This window comes from Delphinapterus leucas, chromosome 4 (genome assembly GCF_059928025.1).
Source record: "Delphinapterus leucas isolate spDelLeu-1000000601 "Yukka" chromosome 4, BTC_Dleu_Yukka2, whole genome shotgun sequence".
Taxonomy (NCBI): Eukaryota; Metazoa; Chordata; class Mammalia; order Artiodactyla; family Monodontidae; genus Delphinapterus; species Delphinapterus leucas.
Window position 1 is genome coordinate 71,859,474 of NC_143132.1, and position 21,857 is coordinate 71,881,330.

Here is a 21,857-nt window from a genome sequence, read left to right on the forward strand (position 1 = left end):
CGGCTGGGCCCGTGAGCCATGGCCACTGAGCCTGCGCATCCGGAGCCTGTGCTCCGCAACCGGAGAGGCCACAACAGCGAGAGGCCCGCATACCGCAAAAAAAAAAAAAAAATGTGAGTGTGAAAACACTTTCAGAGAAGATCTCAAACCTTTAACTCCATGAACCCCATTTCTCAGGAAAGTACTCGAGGATGTGCTCTGAACAAGAGATAGTAAACCCAGAAAGAAGAAGAATAAAACAAGGAGCAAAGGGACTCTCTAGCTGGTGATGAGGGGAGGTCCCAGGATAACAGCTGTGGCCAAAGCCTAGAGGGCGACTGGTCCACACGGGGGCCCATCAGAAGGTCTGCTAAGGAAGATGCCACCGACAGACCACCTAATGTTTTGAACATATTGACTAGAGATTTGCACACATGGGAGAGAGTTTGGGGTTGAATTAGTAACAAGTATACAGACGACTAAGCAAACGAAAAATGTAAGACAATTGTTAACTCTAGCAAAGACAAAATGTTGTGCAAGAAAAAGTAATCACAGTATACTAATAAGCTGTGAATAGAGTTTACAAAGTCAAAAGTATAAACAGTGAATACTGACCTACAAATTACAACAGAACTAAATGGAGAGGAATGGGGCATGGGAAGTGTGCTGTGAGGTGGGGACAGGGAGAATGAAAATAAGCTAAATCCTCATCTTCCACAGTGAAAAGTCAACAGATAAAGAATTAGCTGAAAAGTTGAAAGCGATTGCCTCTGAAGAGTTGGAAATGGGGTCTGAGTCGCAAGAGACAGTTGTTTTCACAAGTCTTAACAGAACTATTTAACTTGTAGAACTATGTGCACGTATAACTCTATTAAAAGTTAAACTTTAAATAAAAATCTACCACAATTTCTACATATAGAAGGTGCTCATTAAATGTCGACCATTATAATTCCTTCTGTACGATGTCATCAGACAGCTTGCTATTCTTGCAGCTGTCTTGTGATATGTTAGGACACTTGATTGCAAATGAGCAAGCCTCAACTCAAACTGATGAAAGCATAAAGGGGATTGTACTGTGTCATGTCACAAGCAAGCTTCAGTCATGGCTGGATCCAGGCGGTCACATGGTGCCAGCAGAAATCTTTCTGTCTCCATTTCTTGTCTTTTTTTCCTGTGTTGACTTTATTCTCAAGCAGGCTCCTTTCCCATCTTGGCAAGCTGGCCTCCAGCACCTCCAGGTGTCTATCCGACCAGCTTCATTATCCTAATGGGAGGAGACAGTCTTTGCCCGGTATTTGCAACAATATGCCTGGGATAGACACTCAGTGATGTGCCTTGGATCACATGCCCATCCCTGAGCAGACTGCTATGGCCAAAGGGATTGAGCCCTCTGACTGGCTAAGCCTGAGTCATATGCCCACCAGGGAACCATGGAGAAAGTGGGGGTGGAGTGGTTTCACAAAGGAAATCTGGGTGCTGTTATTGGAAAAAGAGAGGATAAATGCTGCAAAATCAACAGTTGTGCCCCAAAACTGAGATGGCTGCTCATCATCAGTGTATAAGCCACTGGTTAGGAGCCTTCTCCTAGAACACTACCCAGTTGGCCCATTTCTTCTGCTTCACGAGAACTGTTAGTGTTTAAAGACATGTCCCCTGTTCCCACATCTTCTTATTTCCAGGGAAAACAAGCCTAGATCCCCTGGTTATCCTTGCATGACAGTTTCTGGACCCCTCAGTTTCCTGGCTCTCTTTCCCTGGGTGCTGTGTAGTGTCAAAATACTGAAACATGGTACCCAGAGCTGAATGAAGTGCTAGATGTGGCCTGACCTGTCCAGAGGCCCATAGGATGCTCATCTTATTTCTCCTTGGCAGTAGAGCACCCTAAAGATGTACTAGCTTTTTTAGTAACTGCTATGCTATGCTATGCATTGTTGTCATATTCAGTTGCGGCCAACACCTTGTATTATATGAGCTGTCATTAAGCCAGGGGTTCCTCATTTTGCATTCTCACAGTTGGTTCTTTGAACCTAAATAAAGGACTTTGTCCTTGTTAAATTTCAACTTATAAAATTTGGCCCATTACTGCAGCTCATTGAGGTGTTTATGAATTGAAATCCTGTCTTCAGTACTAACCATCTCTCCAGGTTTTGCATAAACCACCTATTTGATTGGCAGATATTTTCTTTATTTTCATCCAAGAGGACAATAAAATAAATTAGGGTCAAGGAAAAAGCCCTTTGTCCCACTTCCCAAGTCCGCATGATAGGGGCAACATAGCTGATATGTTACCCAATCAGCTATGGAGCAATCACGTTGTTTGAGTTTGCTAGGGCTGCCAGAACACATTACCACAGACTGGGCGGCTTAGACAACAGAAATTCATTCTCTCACAGTTCTAGAGGCTAGAAGTCTTACATCAAGGTGTCAGCAGGGCCACGTCCCCTCCAAAGACTCTAGGGAAAAATACTTCCTTGCCTCTTCCTAACTTTTGTTGGTTGCTGGCAATCCTTGATGTTCCTTCACTGTAGCTGCATCACTCCACGTCTGCCTGCATCTTCACATGACATTGTTCCCTCTATGTGTGTCTTCTTTGTGTCTCTATGTCCAAATTTCCCTCTTATAAGGACATCAGTCATTGGATTTATGGCTCACCCTGATCCAGTATGAGTTCATCTAACTAGATTACATCTGCAAAGACCCGAGTTCCAAATAAGGTCATGTTCACAGGTACCAGGGGTGAGGACTCCGACATATCTTTTTAGGAGACACAATTCAACCCACCATACAAGCAGTATCGGTTTTCGTCTCCCATGTTTCCTTCATGTCCTTTCATGTCTGAAGGTCTCCTCTATCAGAAGTCTTGCTGTAGGACTTCCCTGGTGGTGCAGTGGTTAAGAATCCGCCTGCCAATTCAGGGGACACGGGTTCAATCCCTGGCCCAGGAAGATCCCACGTGCTGAGGAGCAACTAAGCCCACGTGCCACAACTACTAAGCCTGCACTCCAGAGCCTGTGAGCCACAACTACTGAGCCCGCACGCCTAGAGCCCATGCTCTGCAACAAGAGAAGCCACCGCAATGAGAAGCCCGCACACTGCAACAAAGAGTAGCCCCTGCTCCCCGCAACTAGAGAAAGCCCATGTGCAGCAATGAAGACCCAACACAGCCAAAAATAAATAAATTTTTAAAAAAAATCTTGCTGCAATCCAGGTGGCCATGGGATTCCATGCACCCACCCCCATAAACCAGTCAACCTGATCCACTAACCCAGTCTAGAGCGGTGGCTGCCACCAGGAGCTGTATGTGGCTGCCCTCTCCCTTTCCATGTTTGTTTTTTTTTAAACATCTTTATTGGAGTATAATTGCTTTACAATGGTGTGTTAGTTTCTGCTGTATAACAAAGTGAATCAGCTATATGTATACATATATCCCCATATCCCCTCCCTCTTGCGTCTCCCTCGCACCCTCCCTATCCCACTCCTGTAGGTGGTCACAAAGCACCGAGCTGATCTCCCAGCTAGGCATAGCCGCAGCTATGCAGCTGCTTCCCACTAGCTATCTATTTTACATTTGGTAGTATTTATAAGTGCATGCCACTGTCTCACTTTGTCCCAGCTTACCCTTCCCCCTCCCCGTGGCCTTAAGTCCACTCTCTACATCTGCATCCTTATTCCTGTCCAGCCCCTAGGTTCTTCAGAACCCTTTTTTTTCTTAGATTCCATATATATGTGTTAGCATACAGTATTTGTTTTTCTCTTTCTGACTTACTTCACTCTGTATGACAGACTCTAGGTCCATCCACCTCACTACAAATAACTCAATCCCTTTCCACTTTTTAGAGATTCTGATAGAATCTCCCTGGCAGGGAGGCCAGAATCTCCTGGGCCTGGGAAGATGGTAGGAAGAGGAGGGAGGCCATAGAGTAGCCTGGTTAAGAGCTTGGACTTTGGTGTGAGACAGACCTGTGACTTTGTGCTGGCTTACTCCACGTCTCCTGCATCTCATTTTTTTTCACTTATACAATGTGAGTAATAAAACTTTTCTTTATGACGATTAAATGACATCCCAGGGTAGCAGTGGATGTTGCTGCTGCTGCTTCTGCTGTGAGCTGCTCAGGATTTGGGTGAATCTAGATCTGCATCCAGATCTTCGATGTCCCCCTGAGGTGAGCTTCTCAACATCGCTGAACCTGTTTCAGGGTTCACATCTGGAAAATGAGCTCTGAGTACACCCACTACAGAGCCTGGGGCACCGTAAAGCCATCATAAATGTTTGCTGCTTTCCCTTCCCTTCTCCTGGGAGTAAAGGAGAGGAGAAGGGAAGGGAAGGAAGTAATGTTAGTCTCACAGGACCTACTCTTAGGAGACTCAAGTGACTCCTTCCTGATCACTCTCTTTTCTCTGTCCTTGGGGAGAGAACTTGGATGTATTTTGAGCCTGTCTTTACAGAGACTCTAGACTGCTTTTTTAAAACAAACGCTAATTATAACTAGCATATATATATTCACCCAGGCGGTAACTGAGGCAGGTGGTTCAACAACAGCCCTAGAGGCACGGAGTAACAAGGGGTGGAGCAGGGCTTCAGTCCACACCCTCCAACACCAAACCCCATGCTTTGCCTTTACACAGAGAAGTTTAGACTTTAAAAAAAAAAAAAAAAAAAGTTCAATTACATATATAAATGAGTTTTTTCTTTTAAAACATTAGAACCTTACTGATAAATCTAAAGTTTCTTTGTCCATCCCTTTCAATCTTTATCCCCGTATCCACCTCCCCAGGGGTGACTACTGTTTATGGATTTGATATGTATGCTCCAGAACTTTAAAAAACATAGACATTTCCATTCCTATATTGATACACAAACCTATACAAAATACACTGTGTTTGTGAGGGTGTTTTCACATAGATGGCATCACGTACCACCCGTGGTTTGGCAACTTGCATTTTTTACTCCACAGCACGTCTCGAGAGCTGTCCCTGTTGACACACATGAATCTGGTTTGTTCCTTTGGTCTGCTCTACTCCACCATCAAACGTGCCATGCCTGATGGACCCTGTTGATAGCCCCGGGCTCCTGCCCCATTTCCCACTGCTTCTGAGGGCTGTGGGCTCTGTGGGGCAGGTCCTGAGCCGCTTTGAGGAAGCCTCCTGGGCTCACAGACTTCCTCGGCCCGGAGAGGCCAGAATCACGGGGAGTTCACTTTGAAAGTGGGGCCACCTGCAGACCCTAACTGTCTGGGTTCAAGATCAAGGACTTCCCTCTGGCCACCTGCTGCAGAAGCAGGAAGGCCCAGCAGAGCCTCAGAAGCTCCCTGCAGCCCTCAGTTCCTCTCTGCTGGGCCAGCTCTCCTCACCTCTACTCACTGTTAACAGCGAAAGATAAAAAGAGAAGTAAAATAAACACAATAAATAGGCTGAAGGGTAGTGAATAAAATGGCAGCAGCAAACAATAAAAACAAACCAACTACTTACAGTGCAAATATAAAAACATAGCGATTAAACCCTTTTTGACGAGACTTTGATCTAAATTAGGACTCACCAAGAACAAGGCCTGAGGCTGGAGGTGGGGAACACTTCCCTAAGGGAGCACTCCCTCCTTCCTGCAGGGATTCATCCTTGCTGGATGAAACTGAAGTGAGTCTGGGTCCCCCTTGAGCCAGAGTCCCTGTTACTGCCCATCTCGGTGGACTCCCAGACTTGAACTTCCAGATAGGGGGCTACCCATTTGAATCACCCAGGAAGATTTAAAACAGTCTCCCAGTGGTCGGAGACAAATCAGTTGAGGGGTGGGAGTATGAATTAACACTACACTGATTTGTAGTGTTCAGCAATTTCCATGGTGTAAATGCTCCCACCAAACTTGCTAATGGTTTACTAATTGGCTTGCAAATTAACTCATTCAGAATTCAAGACAATGGCACTACATTTAGAACTCTTGGTAGCTTTTCTCACTTTCTAAGAATTTCCAAAGCACACCAGGATCACTGAAGAATCAGCCAGTCAAAGTGCGGTAGGTTATTTATAGTCAAATAATGTACAGAACAACTTTTAAAAAACTTTGCAAACGTTTACAGCAAAAAATATCTAATGAGGGCTGGAAGCTTGTTGCACTGTTTGATATGATATGCGGGAAGCTTCCACAAGGAACTATTTCCAGGGCCTACCAAGGGAACAGAAGAGGAGGGAGCCCCCACTGTGTGAAGGTGGACAAGAGAAGCCCACTGACTACAGAAGTCCTCTGCTGGCCCTGTGGTTTATGCAGTGCTTTCACAAGGAAGGGAGCCGAGGTCCCAAGAGGTAAAGCAACAAGGTCACATGGTCAGGTCTCGACTCAGGACTCTGACACTAGAACTAGGCCTCTTTCCAAAACATGCAGGAGCCCCCCCGCCCCTGGTGGAGTCTGAGACCCCGCTCAGGTGTGGGACCTTTAAAGGTGGGGTGTCCTTCCCTTTGCCCCTTTCCTGACCTTCAGCCATGCCCTGCAGACCACACACTGAGCCCACCTGAACCAGGAGTGCCCAAAGGGAGAGCCTGGGAGCCTGTAGCCTCCTGACACACAGGAGAAAGCCCTGATTACCCATCCCCCAGCCACCTCAGCAAGGCTCCCCAGGATGGGAGAGGTGCCAGCAGGCAGGAATAGGGGAAGCCAGGAAAGCTTTCAGACCTTCTGCGGAGCGTCAGGAGGCACCTCGGCGTGGCTGAGGAACCAGAGCTTCTGGTCCCCAGGGCAGGCCCACACAGCGGGAGCTGCTTCCTGCACCCTAGGTTACATAACCCACGAGATCAGCCAGGTAGGGTGGCAGTTCCCGTAGAGAAAGTGTTCCCACAAGACAGGGAGCCGTTCCCTCCTCCTCTGCAGTGAGCCACCCCCCAGGGGCTCCTTATAGCTCACCCCTTTCAGTGGCAAAGCTACCACCCTCACTTGCCTGCACTGGAGAGGGCTGAGGACTGGAGTGGGTGAGGACCTGCTCAGCCAGAAGGGCAGTAAGCCTAGGCAGAAGAAAATAGTTGATTCCCTTAAGTATCAGCCACTCTGGCCAGCTCTGGGCCTGCTCGGGAGGGGGTGGGACCTGGGCAGGTATCCCCAAATAGCCCTCAGGGTGGCCTGGGCGTCCTGGCCTCCGAGGTCAGCACTCCGCTGAGAATCCTGGAGAGGCTCTCTGCTCTCATACCCTCCTGGATACATCCCCTGGGGTAGGCCAGCTGGGCATAACTTGGTACGGCAGAAGGGAGAAAGGACAGGCTCTCTGTGCACCAGTGAATGTCTCTGGTCCCTGTGGTAACCTCTCCTGTCTCTAAAATTATATGTGGATTAAAAGCACTCCATCTGGCAAGAGCAGATGGAATTGGGCAGAAGCATAATCAGGACACTGGATTTTAGATCTGTGGCTCTCCATTTATCAAGAAGACAAAAATAAAAGACAAAAAGGCCAGGAGAGAGGTGTATGGTGTGTGTGTGTGTGTTCTTTATGTGCCACATGATGTAGGAAGTGGACACTGAATTAGTATGTAGTATAGGAAGATGATTTAGGGGGGAGGGGATTGACCAAAGGAAATGGAAAATTGAGGTCAGAAAAGATGAGGGAAAAATGGGGTAAACTGGGTGGTCAGAGAAAGACCAGGATGCCCCCAAGGCTCCAAGAGCACAAAAAGCTCCCACAAAAGTCTGAATAAGGAGAGGAGAGACACACTGCAGGACCCAGCGTTCCTCGAGAGCCTTAGGGCATCCCTCCCACATAAAAGCAGAAGGAAGTGCCACACGTCAGTCAAGTATAAATGTAGTTATGAGCAACAGAAAACCTGACTTGCAGGCACTTGAACAAATAATGGCTTCTTTGTCTCACAAAATAAAATATCTGAAAGTGGGCAGGGACTGGCGCTCAAGGGCGTCAGGGCTGGCATCTCTGTGGTTATCTTGGCGTTTTTCCGTGGAAACATAGTTACTGCGGTTTCAACTATCAGGAAACTCTTCAACCCAGGCAGAAAAGACTAGGGAACTGCAGCAGGCAACCTGTCCTGGGAGCGCTCCTCCCATCTTAGTCCCATTGGCCAGAGCTGGTCACGTGGTCTCCCTCAGCCGCAACGCAGGCTGGGAAAGCAGAGCGCGGGGTTGCCATGATCATGGCCTAGGCTTGTCGGTCGTTCTATTGCACCAAACAAAATCAGGGTTCTATTAGTAAGGAAGAAAGGGGAAACGGACGTTGGGAAGGCCACCAAGCCCAGAGGTGAAACCCTCAGTGGTGAACGTTTTTGGAAAAGACTAAGTTAATATGCCGAAGTGGAGCTGAAACAGTCTCCAGAAAACTGTAAGGCCCCACTTTGGGAAGGCAATCCAAGTCACCAAAGTCTGGGCCCTTGATACAATCATCTCAGTTATCACGAATTGTCTCAAATGATCTTCAGGGCAACCCCATGACGTAAATGTTATTATATCTTCCCTCCTGCAGGCAGGAAAGGGGAGTTCCACACTTTGCACATCACACTTTGCAGGAATACATATGAGTCAAGATTTTACAGGTCCTAATTCAGATATTCCTCAACTGTTTGGTCCTAAACTGACTGCTCCTTATAGGAAGCCGTCCCCTCCTCCTTCATTCAATTACCGTCCCTGGCCCTTCCCTAGGATCAAAACACCAGAAAGGAGGCCATTGAAGTCAAGCAGACCTGCATTCAAATCCCCATTCTTCTTCTGGTGAGTGTGTGGCCCTGGAGAAGCTGCTCAGCTCTCTGGGCCTCACAGACCTCAAGAGGTTGCAGGATTAAATAGGAGATGCTGGATTAGAGCACCGAGCACAGTGCCCAGAGACAGCAGGTATTCGATAATACCAGTGCCTTTCTAGAGATGCAGCAATGTGGAAATGCAGCCATGGACCAGCTATGGTTTTGCATAAACCAAGATCATCTTATTTCCCATGTACTTTGCTTACAAAATCTAACTCTTTAAAATCAGGAGTCATCCGTTTTGTTCTCCTTTGCCACTAAAAAGCTGACTTGGCTTGAAGTCTTCAGAAGTACTTCAACTAGCATTTACTGAGCAACTGTCAAGTGGCAGGCACTCTGCTGCTTGGAGGCCTGGCCCTCGCCCTAGGAGGGTACAGTCTGCTCTCAGAATGCTGCATGTAGGCAAATAAGTCTAAAATGAGGCAGGGTATAGTGACAATTATGTGTTGTGCTAATTGAAAATGCTGGGACTTCACAGAGGTGGCAGAGGCTGTGTGGGTGTAGCATGGTCTTGTCCTTCCCGCCCTAGGGAGCAGTCCTCCAGAGCTGCCGTGGAAGAGGTGCCACCAGGACCAGCTGAATTTATTAAAAATTAATTTCAGTGACAGCAGAGCCTTAAACTGAGGGTGGGCCCTTCTGGGTGCAGGGCCCTGTGTGACCCCCTTGCTGGCCCCTCAGGTCCTGCTGCCTCTGGGAGACTCGGGCACAGAGCAGACCTGTGGGAAAGGGGTCAGCAGGCCTCCCCCAAGCCAGTGACCATGTGTCACGCACCCTACTTCTGCTTGAGGAGAGTTAGTTCTGTCTGATAAGAGTCATCAGGAGTGACTGTGGGTTTCCACAAGCCAGAATGGATGCTAATTTCCCCAGCGTGAGAAAGAGCTGCCCTACGATAGTCTGGGGCCAGTGACAATGGCCTGTCCCTCACTGTGCCTTCTGCCTCACCTCAGACCCCCAGCAGAAGGTTCAGGGGCCAGGAAAAGGGACAGGAGCCACTGATGTTAACAATCCCAAATAAAGGAAGTTCCAGGGACCCTCTGGTCTCAGAGACAGAAACCAAAATAGACGTATAATAAACTGTACTGTACACATAAATATTTGATAGGCACCAGCATGAGAGTGAGATATAAAGTGACATCCTTGGGCTGGTTGGGCCCTCCAGAGGTCAGCCAGGCCATCACTCTGCCTCCAGCAATTTCAAGGCAAATGTGGAAAGTTCTGTGACATGAGGCATCACTGGGCATCAACCATCTCGGAGGCCATCTCACAGGTCTGTGGGAAGATGCACGGGGCTGACATGGCTGCTTCCCACCTACTGCTCTGCTGCCCACTCATGACTTATTTTGACCCTCCTCAGCTCCCAAGAACAGGTCCCCGTCAATGCCCCAGTTTGCCCAGGGACCTCCATTTCTCTACACTGCCTTTGGGAGCAGCTCTGATTGGGGGCAACCCAGTCCCACTCCTCCTGCTTCAGCCCCGGGGACCAGGCCAGGAAGACCGAAGGCCAGGATGGCAGTGATGCCAGAAGCAAGGAAGCCATAAGTGTGCCATGGTTTACCCTGTTGCACTTGCCAGGCCAGGCCTGAATGCACCCCTTTACAGCCCGTGGCTATGGGGCAGGTTACAAACCTCCCCTGTAGCTCAAGCTCTGGCACAAGGCTTTCCTGAACGCCCCCACTTTGAAATGAGTTTAGCGAATGGTCCTTCCAGTGAGGTCCTCAGTGATGAGTCACAGCCAGAACAAGTCTCCTGGCTGGTCCACAAGCTCCAGGGAGGCTGAGACTCTGTAATAAACTTCTATGTATGCTCTTTGCACCTAGCCCAGGAGTCATTATCTGGTACTCAGAGGGTATGGGCAGAATTTCAGCTTAGCCTGTCTTCTTTTTTGGCTACTATCAAAAAAAAAAAAAAAAAGAAGGAAAAGAAAATAACAATATTGGAACCCTTGTGCCAGTACAGCGGTTCCTCAAAAAGTTAAAAATAGAATTACCATATGACTCAGCAATTCCACTTCTGAGTATATATCCAAAAGAACTGAAAGTAGGATCTTGAAGAGACATTTGTACATCCATGTATAGCAGCAATATTCACAATAGCCGAAAGGTGGAAGCAACCCAAGTGTCCACTGACAGAAAAATGTATAAAAAGTGTGGTGTACACATACAACAGACTATTAACCAGCCTTAAAAGGGGAGGAAATTCTGACACCTGCTACTACATGAATGAGCCTGAACGACATCATGCTAAGTGAAATAAGCCAGCCACAAAAAGACAAAGACATGAGGTACCTGAAGTGGTCAGATACATGGAGACAGAGAGTAGAATGGTGTTACAGGGGTGGGTATGGAGAGTTGTTGTTCAATGGGTAGGGTTTCAGTTTTGCCAGATGGAAAGAGTTCTGGAGTTTGGTTATACAACAGTGTGGATGTACTTAACATTACTGAACTGTACACTTAAAAATGGTTAAGATGGTCATATGACCCAGCAATCCCACTACTGGGCATATACCCAGAGAAAACCATAATTCAGAAAGACACATGCACCCCAATGTTCATTGCAGCACTGTTTACAACAGCCAATAGCCAGGTCATGGAAGCAAACTAAATGCCCATTGACAGACAAATGGAAAAAGATGTGGTACATATATACAATGGAATATTACTCAGCCATAAAAAGGAATGAAATTGGGTCATTTGCAAAGACATGGATGGACCTAGAGACTGTCATACAGAGTGAAGTAAGTCAGAACGAGAAAAACAAATATCGTATATTAATGCATATATGTGGAATCTAGAAAAATGGTACAGATGAACCAGTTTGCAAGGCAGAAATAGAGACACAGATGTAGAGAACAAACGTATGGACACCAAGGGGGGAAAGTGGGGGCAGGGGGTGGTGTGATGAATAGGGAGATTGGGATTGACATATATACACTGATGTGTATAAAATAGATAATAAGAACCTGCAGTATAAAATAAATAAATAAAAATTTTAAAAATGGTTAAGTTGGTAAATTTTATATTATGTGTATTTTACCACTATTAAAAATAAAAATCCTAATGACATTTTGTGTTTTTCTGCATGTAAAAGAAATATTTATGGGCTTCCCTGGTGGCGCAGTGGTTGAGAGTCCGCCTGCCAATGCAGGGGACACGGGTTCGAGCCCTGGTCTGGGAAGATCCCACATGCCGCGGAGCAACTAGGCCCGTGAGCCACGACTACTGAGCCTGTGCGTCTGGAGCCTGTGCTCAGCAACAAGAAAGGCCGCGATAGTGACAGGCCCGCGCACCGCGATGAAGAGTGGCCCCCGCTTGCCACAACTGGAGAAAGCCCTCGCACAGAAATGAAGACCCAACACAGCCATAAATAAATAAATAAATAATTTTTAAAATATATATATATATATATATATAAAAAATCTTGGACTTACAGAAAAGTTTAAAGAGGAAAAGACATATCTCAGATATTACATATAAAAACTCATAAAGAAATAAAAATTACCCATAACCCCACTACCCAGAGACAACTGCTGCTAACACGATACATGTCGTTCTGTAATTTGGACATGTACCTGTGTGTACACCTATCTATCCATCTGTAATTTATAGCATTCAATGGATACAATTATATATACTACTTTTTCACTTAAAGTATTGTAAGTATTTCCAAAATCTCCTGTAACATGATTTTTAATAGCTTCCTGGTATGTGATCATATGGACATAAAATGTATTCAACTAGTCTTCTATTTCTGAACATTTAGGTTGTTTATAAAGTTTTCCAGTATTTTTAAACAGTACTGTGATAACACTCTTCTGTATATACTGTTATCCATATTTCTGACCATTTCCTTAGAATAATTTCCCAGAAGTGAAATTACTGAGTCAAACTCTGAGTATCTTGAGGCCGACGGCACGCACTGACCAGGGCCTCCTGACGCCCATTTTGTTCACAGGGCACAGCTGGCCCGTGATCTGTGCTCTGTCCCTTCCAGTGCTCAGAAGGCCCCAGACTTTCTCTCCTTTGACTTCTGCTAGATTTGACTCCTGCAGGTGCTGGAGAACTAAATGCTCTGGAACTTAAGCAAAGTAAAAAAGGGTCCCTGTGTCTCTATGATGTAACTTTGTAGGTTCAAATGACATCTTGCAAAAAGTCTACACACCATTGTAAAGCAATTATACCCCAATAAAGATGTTAAAAAAAAAAAAAAAAGTCTAGAGCCTCTGTTGCTGGAAGGGACTTAGAGATGGCCCCATCCAACTCTGTCCAAAAGAAAATGGGGCACACAAAGGGGAATAATATTATTTTTTCTTGATGGATGGTCTGAGCCAAAACTGAGCTTGCTCCATCCCCCCAGGAGAGTTGGGGTAACAGCTGAGAGTAAATTCTCCAGCTCACTGGACCAAGCGCCAGCTTCCAGAACAGCTGCGAGGTCATTTCGGGCCATCTTTTGACAGCCTCAGTGAAAATGCCTCATGACCACATCCTGGCTCTCAGGAGGAGCCAGTAAGACTCTCCAGGACAGCGGCTCAGACCCTTCTCCTATTGTAAACTCAGAAAAACCTGGTCTTAGGTTTACAACACAGGTAGGCGCGCCACGGGCAGGCACGTGGCTGAGTGGTTTGCTCTTGGTCAGAGAGAGGCAGAGAAGACCTAGGCTTGCCCTGTGCAAGAAATGGAGTGGGGATGGGGTAGGGAAGGGGCCCTACCTTCACTGAGCACCTACTGTGTGTCAGGCCCTGTGCTGGGCACCCACCTTCTTTCCCTCAGTCGTCAGTTCCACCCTGGGATGCAGGCATTAGCCCCCTTTGGCAGATGAGGCTCGGAAAAGGTAAAGAACTTGGCCAAAGGTCAGACTGATAGCAAATGCAGTCAGGATTTGAGCGCAGGTTGACCACCAACGGCTGCAGTGTTTTTACCACACCACTCACTAGTCACGAGGACCCTGAACAAACTTCAACATACGTAATAAAAAAGAGATACACGACCTTGCACAGGTCTGGAAACTGGTTTCATATCACAGTAAGAGACAAGTGACAGGGGGGTTTGGTCAAGTGTGTCAAGAGGTAGCACTGGTCCCTCCAGCTCCAAGGCTCTGAATCCCGGAATTCCCATAGGAGTAGGAGAACCAACCCGAGGGCCAGTATCCAAGGACCCTGATGATGACCACGAGAAAGAGGCAGCAGCTGTGGGGGAAGAAAGGGCATTGTGCTGGGGGACAGGGACCTGGGTGCCATTCCCAGCTGAGCCAGGCCAGCTGTGTGAGCCTGGGTGAGACACTTCACCTCTCTGAACTTAGCTCTTCCCATATAAAATGCGAAAAATTCCCTCATCCTCCTCCAGCCATCACCCCATTTCACTCCTCCCCTCTATAGCAAAACTCCTCCAAAGTGTTGTGGATACTTGCCTCTGAGTCTTTTTTTCTGATTCTTTTAAAAAATTTGCACTTATGGTGAATTACTTCTCAAATAAAAATAACGTATATGTTATAAAGGATATTAAAACAAACTATGCACCTGCCAGTCAGTTTAAGAAATAGGGACTACTAAGGCATCTGAAGTCCCCAATCACGTCCCTCTCCCCTCCACCCAGGAGTATCCACGATTCCAAATATGCCATCTATCATTCCCTTCCTTTTCACTAAACTTGGTTTTTTTAATTGAAGTAAAATTTACCTGAACACTGTGTTAGCTCCAGGTACACAACAGAGTGATTTGATATTTCTGTAAATTACAAAGCAATCACCATGATAAGTCTAGTTACCATCACAAAGTTATCTAGTCACCGTACAAAGTTATTACAATATTATTGACTATATTCCCCACGCTGCACATTTCACCCCTGTGACTCATTTATTTTGTAACTGGAATTTTGTACCTCTCAATCTCCCTCAACTATTTCACTCCTCCCCCACTCCCCTCCCCTCTGGCAACCACCTGTTTGTTCTCTGTATCAATGAGTCTGTTTCTGTTTTGTAATATTTGTTCACTTGTTTTCGTTTTTAGATTCCACATATGAGTGAAATCATATGATATCTGTCTTTCTCTGTCTAACTTATTTCATGCAGTGTAATACTTTCAAGGTCCACGACAGGGGCTTAATTTCTAAAATATACAAACAGCTTATACAACTCAACAACAAAAAAACAAACAACCCAGTGGAAAAAATGGGCAGAAGACCTAAATAGACATTTCTCCAAAGAGGACATACAGATAGCCAATAGGCACATGAGAAGATGTTCAACATTGCTAATTATTACAGAAATGCAAATCAAAACTACAATGAGATATCACCTCACACTGGTCAGAATGGCCATCATTAAAAAGTCTACAAATAACAAATGTTGGAGAGGGTGTGGAGAAAAGGGAACCCTCTTGCACTGTTGGTGGGAATGTAAGTTGGTGCAGCCACTATGGAAAACAGTATGGAGGTTCCTCAAAAAACCAAAAGTAGAATTACCATATGATCCAGCAATCCCACTCCTGGGCATATATCCAGAGAAAACTATAATGCAAGAAGATACGTGCGCCCCTATGTTCATAGCAGCACTATTCGCAGTAGCCAAGACATGGAAACAACCTAAACGTCCATCGACCAACGAATGGATAAAGATGTGGTACATAAATACAATGGAATACTACTCAGCCATAAAAAAGAATGAAATAATGCCATTTGCAGCAACATGGGTGGAACTAGAGATTATCATACTAAGTGAAGTAAATCAGAAAGAAAAGGACAAATACCATATGATATCATTTATATATGGAAACTAAAATATGACACAAATGAACCTATCTGTGAAAGAGAAACAGACTCATAGACACAGAGAACAGACTTGAGGTTGCCAAGGGGTAGGTGGGGATGGGGAGTGGACTGGGAGTTTGCGGTTAGCAGATGCAAACTATTACATATAGAATGGATAAACAAAAAGGTCCGAGTGTATAGCACAGAGAACTATATTTAATATCCTGAGATAAACGATAATGGAAAAGAATATAAAAAGGGATGTATATATATGTATAACTGAATCACTTTGCTATACAGCTGAAATGAACACAACATTGTAAATCAACTACACTTCAATAAAAAAATAAATTAAAAATAAAATAAAATAAGTCCCCTATGTATGCATGAGTTCCATTCTGAGAGCGCGTTTGTAAGTCCAATTTATTCGTAAGCTCAACAAAGTTAGCCTAGGTACCCAACTAACACAATCAGCTATATAGTACTGTACTAGGTTTATAATACTTTTCACACAAATAATACATAAAAAGCAAACACAAAACATAAAGAAATCATTTTTAATCTCACGGTACAGTACCTTGAAAAGTACAGTAGTACAGCACAACAGCTGGCACACAGGGGCTGGCATCGAGTGAACAGGATAGAAGAGTTACTGACTGACTGGAGGAGGGAGAGGAGGTGGGAGGTGGTAGAGCTGAAGGATCGTCAGCAATAGGAGACAGAGGGCAAGCTGCAGTTTCACTCACGCCTGATGTTGATGGCAGAGGTTCTGGCTCCTAGCTGGATTCAATTCTATCGACCCTCTTGAAAAAATGATCCAGTGATGTCTGGGTAGTACTGTAGCAGCTACATCACCACTGCTTTTATGCTTGCTTCCAGACATCCTGGGCTTGAAATAAAAATGCTGTACTACTGTACTCTATACAGTACACAAAAGCACAACCACTTATAGAGGATGCACGCACGTGACAATGTACGCCAGACACGTGAACTAACTTACATGACTGGACATGCAAATGCACGTTTGCATCTTTGAAAATTTGCAACTTGAAGGTTTGTATGTAGGGGACTTACTGTAAATAAAATAAAAATAAACACTAGTATTATATGGTAAAAAAAATACTTTCAAGGTCCATCCATGTTGACAAATGACAGGATTTCATTCTCTATTATGGCTGAGTAGTATTCTAGTGTATATATACTATATCTTCTTTAACCATTCATCTACTAAAGGACACTTAGGCTGCTTCCATATCTTGGCTACTGCAAACAGTGCTGCAATGAACATAGGGGTGCATATATCTTTTTGAATTAGTGTTTTTGTTTTCTTTGTAAAAATACCCAGAAGTGAAATTGCTGAATCGTATGGTACTTTTAATTTTTGAGGAACCTCCATACTGTTTTCCATAGAGACTGCACAAATTTACATTATCACCAACAGTGTACAAGGGTTCCCTTTTCACCACATCCTTGCCAACACTTTTTTTGTTGTTGATGATAGCCATTCTGACAGGTGTGAGGTGATATCTCATTGTGGCTTTGATTTGCATTTCCCTAGTTATTAGTGATGCTGAGCATCTTTTCATGTGTCTGTTGGCCATCTGTGTGTCTTCTTGGGAAAATGTCTATTCAGGTCTTCCAGGTTAGAGGTTTTCAGTTATTATCTATTTAAATAAGTTCTCTGACCCCTTCTTTCTCTCTTCGCCTTCTTGGACCCCTATAATGTGAATGTTAGTATCCTTGATGCTGTCCCAGAGGTCTCTTAAACTATCCTCATTTTTTTAAATTCTTTTTTTCTTTTTTCTGTTGAGCTTGGGTAGTTTCCACTACTCTGTCTTCCAGTTCACTGATACGTTCCTCTGTATCATCTAATCTACTGTTAATTCCTTCTAGTGTATTTTTTAGTTCATTTATTTATTCTTCAACTCTGTTAGGTTCTTCTTTATATTTTCTAACTCTTCATTAAACTTCTCACTGTGTTCATCCATTCTTTCCCGAGTTCATCGAGTATCTATGTGATCATTACTTTGAACTCTTTATAGGGTAGATTATCTCCACTTTGCTTAGCTCTTCTTCTGGGGTCTTATCTTGTTCCTTTATTTGGAACATATTCCTCTGTTGCTTCATTTTGCCCAATTCTCTGTTTTTATATCTATGTATTAGGGAAGTTGGTTACGTTTCTTGATCTTGGAGAAGTGGCCTTATGTAGGAGACAGGCTATGGGGCCCAGCAGCACACTCCCGTCTGGTCACCAGAGTTATATACTCTAGGGTGTCCGCTCTGTGAGCTGTATAGGCCCTTCTGTTGTGGCAGGGCTGACCACTGTGGGTGCACTGGTAGGCAGGGCTGGCCCCTGGCCCACTTGGTTGCCAGGCCCTGCCCCGTGCAGAGGCTGCCAGCCCACTGGTGGGCAGGCAGGGCTGGTCCCAGCATGGCTGGCCGTGCGGCCTGGGGTGTCCCAGGGCTGTCCAATGGGGTGTCCCATTGGTTGGCAGGGTCAGGTCTCTAGGGGGTTGGCTGCAGGGCCTGGGGGCCCTGAGGCTGGTGCTGGCCCACTGGTGGGTGGGTAAGCCCCCGCTGCTAACAGGCTAGGGGGAGGACTCCAAAATGGTGCTTGCCAGCAACAGTGTCCTTGAGGTACAGGACTGCTCCCAAAAATAGCTGCTGCCAACATCTACGTCCCCACAGGGAGTCCCAGCTGCCTCCTGCCTATCCAGGAGGCTCTCCAAGATCAGCAAGTGGGTCTGACCCGAGTTCCTAACAAACTACTGCCTCTGCACAAGGTCTTGGAGTGTGTGAAATTTCACATGAGCCCTTTAAGAGTAGAGTCTGTTTCCTCCAGCCCTGCTGAATGCAAGCCCTGCTGGCCTCCAAAACCAGACATTCTGCGGGCTCACCTTCCCAGTGCAGGACGCCTAGGCTGAGGAGGGGCTCAGACCCCTCACTCCTTGGGGAGACCCTCTGCAATTATAATTATCCACCATTTGTGGGTTGCACACCCAGGTGTGTAGGTCTTGACTATATCTTGTCTCCACCTCTCCTACCCATCTCGTAGGTTCCTTCTTTACAGCTTTAGTTGTGGAAAATCTTTTCTGCTAGTCCTCAGGTCGTTCTTAGCGATAGTTGCTCTATAAGTAGCTGTAATTGGGTGTGCCTGTGGGAGGAGGTGAGCTCAGCGTCTTCCTACTCTGCCATCTTGGCCACTCCCCTCTCATCAAACTTTGAAGTATTTATGTGTTCCTAAACTTTATATAAATGGTATCTCATTAAATGTATTTCTGCCACTTTTTAAATTTGTTATGGATTGAATTGTGTCACCCCCAAGAAAAGATTGTGTCATGAGCCTTAACCTTCAGTATTACAGAATGTGACCTTTTTGGGAAATAGGGTCTTCGTAGAGGTAATCAAGTTAACATGAAGTCATTAGAGTGAGATTCAGCCATAAAAAAGAATGAAATAATGCCATTTGCAACAACATGGATGAACCTAAAGATTACCATACTAACTGAAGTAACTCAGACAGAGAAAGACAAATGCCATATGATATCACTCATATGTGGAATCTAATTTTTTAAAAAATGATACAAATGAACTTATTTACAAAACAGAAACAGACTTACAAATATCGAAAACAAACTTATGGTTACCAAAGCGGAAATTGAGGGGGGGTGGATAAAGCAGGAGCTTGGGATGAACATACACACACTGTATATGTATAAGTATATCGTATACATATACTATGTATAAGATAACCAACAAGGACCTACTGTATAGCACAGGGAACTCTACTCAATATTCTATGACACCTATATGAGAAAAGAATCTAAAACAGAATGAATATAGGTATGTATGTGTGTGTGTATATATATATATATAAAACGGAATCACTTTGCTGTATGCCTGAAACTAACACATTGTAAATCAACTATACTCCAATAAAATTAAAAAAAATTTTTTTTTAATCCCTTCCTTTTCAGTGCAATGTCTACTCTAACCAACACCTCTTACCAACACCCTCTGAACCAAAAGCAACAGTATCTTAGCTGGGGAAGAGGCAAAATATAGTGGTTTTGAGAGCAGAGCCTGGTCCTTGGAGTCAGACAGACATGAATTCAAATTTCAGTTCTGCCACTTATGTGACCTTCATTTAACCTCTCTATCCCTGAGTTTCCTCCATTGTCAAATAGTATAATACCTACCTCACAGAGAGGCTGTCAAGATTAAAAATAATGTAGCAAGGCATTGCTTCCACTAGATGGTCTCTGCCTTAATTCATCCAACAGTTAACTGCCAGGACAGTCTGCCTCAAATACGCACTCATCACATCAGTCTATGGCTTCAGGGATCTCTTACTGACGACCAAATCAAAGGTAAACTCCTTAACTTGATATTCAGCTCTTACTGTCCACCATTTGCTTACCTCCAAGACCCCCTCCACTCCTTCCTATTCAACATCACCTCTGGTTATTACCTTCTCCAGGCAAATCACCTCTGTGCCACCATTAAATGTACTAATTCTGAAATGTGGACACAAGCACTGGAGATCTAGGGAACTTCTAAACAATCACCTGGTCCAAACTCTTCATTTCACAAATCAGAAAATAAAAATCCAGAGAGGCTAAGTGACTTGACAACAAAATTATTATCAATCAGTATGAAAACCTGGTTTTTGGATTTCTACTCTAAATGTTCTTTTCAGCATCTTTTCCCACTTTCTCTCCAGCAAACTTCAGGAACCATGCAAAACTCACTTAAAAAAAAAAAAGGCCATCCATTTACAATTTAGTCCATAACCTCTCAGGATGTAGGCATAAAGTTTATGTTTTGGTTTATTCAACATGATGCCAAAACATATGACTGACTCAGTCAACAAATAAGGGCAGAAAATCAATGAAGCCAATTATTTGCCTTGTATGGACCAAATCAACTAAATATTTTAACACAGACTAGTTACTATTTTTGGAATCTGCCTTGTTAGAACTTAGATTACTAATTACCTTATTTTAGGTGGTTATCTTTTCTTTCCAACTAGATTACAAATCTCTTGAAAATAGGAATTTTGTTTTATTCACCTTTGAATTCCCCACTGCCCTGTCAAGGTATCTTGCTCCTTTTTTCATGAATTGTGTAAATAACTGTTAATTTACGGTATTAAAGATGCATTATTTTCCATACTGTTGAGTTTTATTACCTTGGCAATCTTTCTTATCTAGCCCACTTCGTTAGAGTCTTATTTGCCCACTTTGTTTTATACTGATGTATTTTCCCATTCAATGGCATAAAAATGAAAAAGATGATTCTCAGTGACTATGTGTTTTTATTTTATTCACATATGCCTATGTATTGTACAAATATTTTACATACGTGTACTTTATATCTCCAATCACACAATATATATCTTTTTTTTTAAACACCATTAGAGTGGGAGTGTGGGCCCTAATCCAATATGACTGGCATACGTAAAGAAAGGGGAAAATTCAGATGCAGAGCCACACACACAGGGAGGACATCATGTGAAGACTGGAGTTATGTTGCCACCAGTCAAAGAACAACCAGATGCTCAGAGAAAGCCCTGGAACAGATCCTTCCCAGCAGCTTCAGGGGGAGCATGACCCTTCCAATAGCTTGATCTTGGACTTCTGGCCTCCAGAACAGTGAAAGAATATACTTGTTGTTTAAGCCACCCAGTCTGTGGTACTTTGTTATGGCAGTCCCAGGAAATGAATACATCATTCAATAATATATTCTTGAAATTCACTTGTTAATGAATGAAGCTGAGGTTTATTCATTTTCTCTGCCATGCTCCATGACGTGACATAACACCATTTATCCATTTTACTCTGCAAAGCTATATGGCTCACTTACAGATTTTTTGACATGGCAAATGGTGCTGACCTGAACCTCCTGCATGGTGGATGCTATAGGGAACTGTCGTTTGGGTCTAGAAGGCAGATGCAAGTCTTGACTGGGTAGCAACAATCAGAGCACTAACATACTCGGCAAGATAACCCGGATTGCTACCCCTGTGCCAATATGGTGGGTGTAAAATAGTATTTCCTAGTGTCTTCAATTTGCCTTTTCCCGATTCCTAATGAAGTTAGGCATTTTTCCATGTTTACTGACAATGTAGGTTTTCTCTTTTGCAAAACACCTGGTTGTACTTTCCTTGTCTTTTTTCTTATTTATTTCCAGGAGTTCTTTATGTACTCTGGACTCTAATCCTACGTTGGCTGTGTGCTGCAAGTATCTTCTTCTGTTTTGCACCTTTTTGCCTTATTTATAGCATCCTTTGAGGAACAGAAATTTTCTTTTCTTTCTTTTTTTTTTTCTGCGGTACGCGGGCCTCTCACTGTTGCGGCCTCTCCCGTTGCGGAGCACAGGCTCCGGACGCGTAGGCTCAGCGGCCATGGCTCATGGGCC

The 21,857-nt window shown here is 44.5% G+C and overlaps 2 protein-coding genes across 3 annotated transcripts in view; both read right to left on the minus strand.

Moving 5' to 3' along the window:
* TFRC (transferrin receptor) overlaps window positions 1-21,857 on the minus strand; it is a 117,823-nt gene that overhangs the window by 71,905 nt on the left and 24,061 nt on the right. The gene's annotated exons all lie outside the window — the stretch shown is intronic.
* Window positions 1-21,857, minus strand: part of ZDHHC19 (zDHHC palmitoyltransferase 19) — a 68,720-nt gene that overhangs the window by 19,802 nt on the left and 27,061 nt on the right. The window contains exon 8 of the mRNA XM_089910038.1: window positions 1-21,857. This exon is cut by the window's left edge and continues 19,802 nt beyond it; it is cut by the window's right edge and continues 16,774 nt beyond it. The gene's annotated coding sequence lies outside the window, so the exon portion shown is untranslated.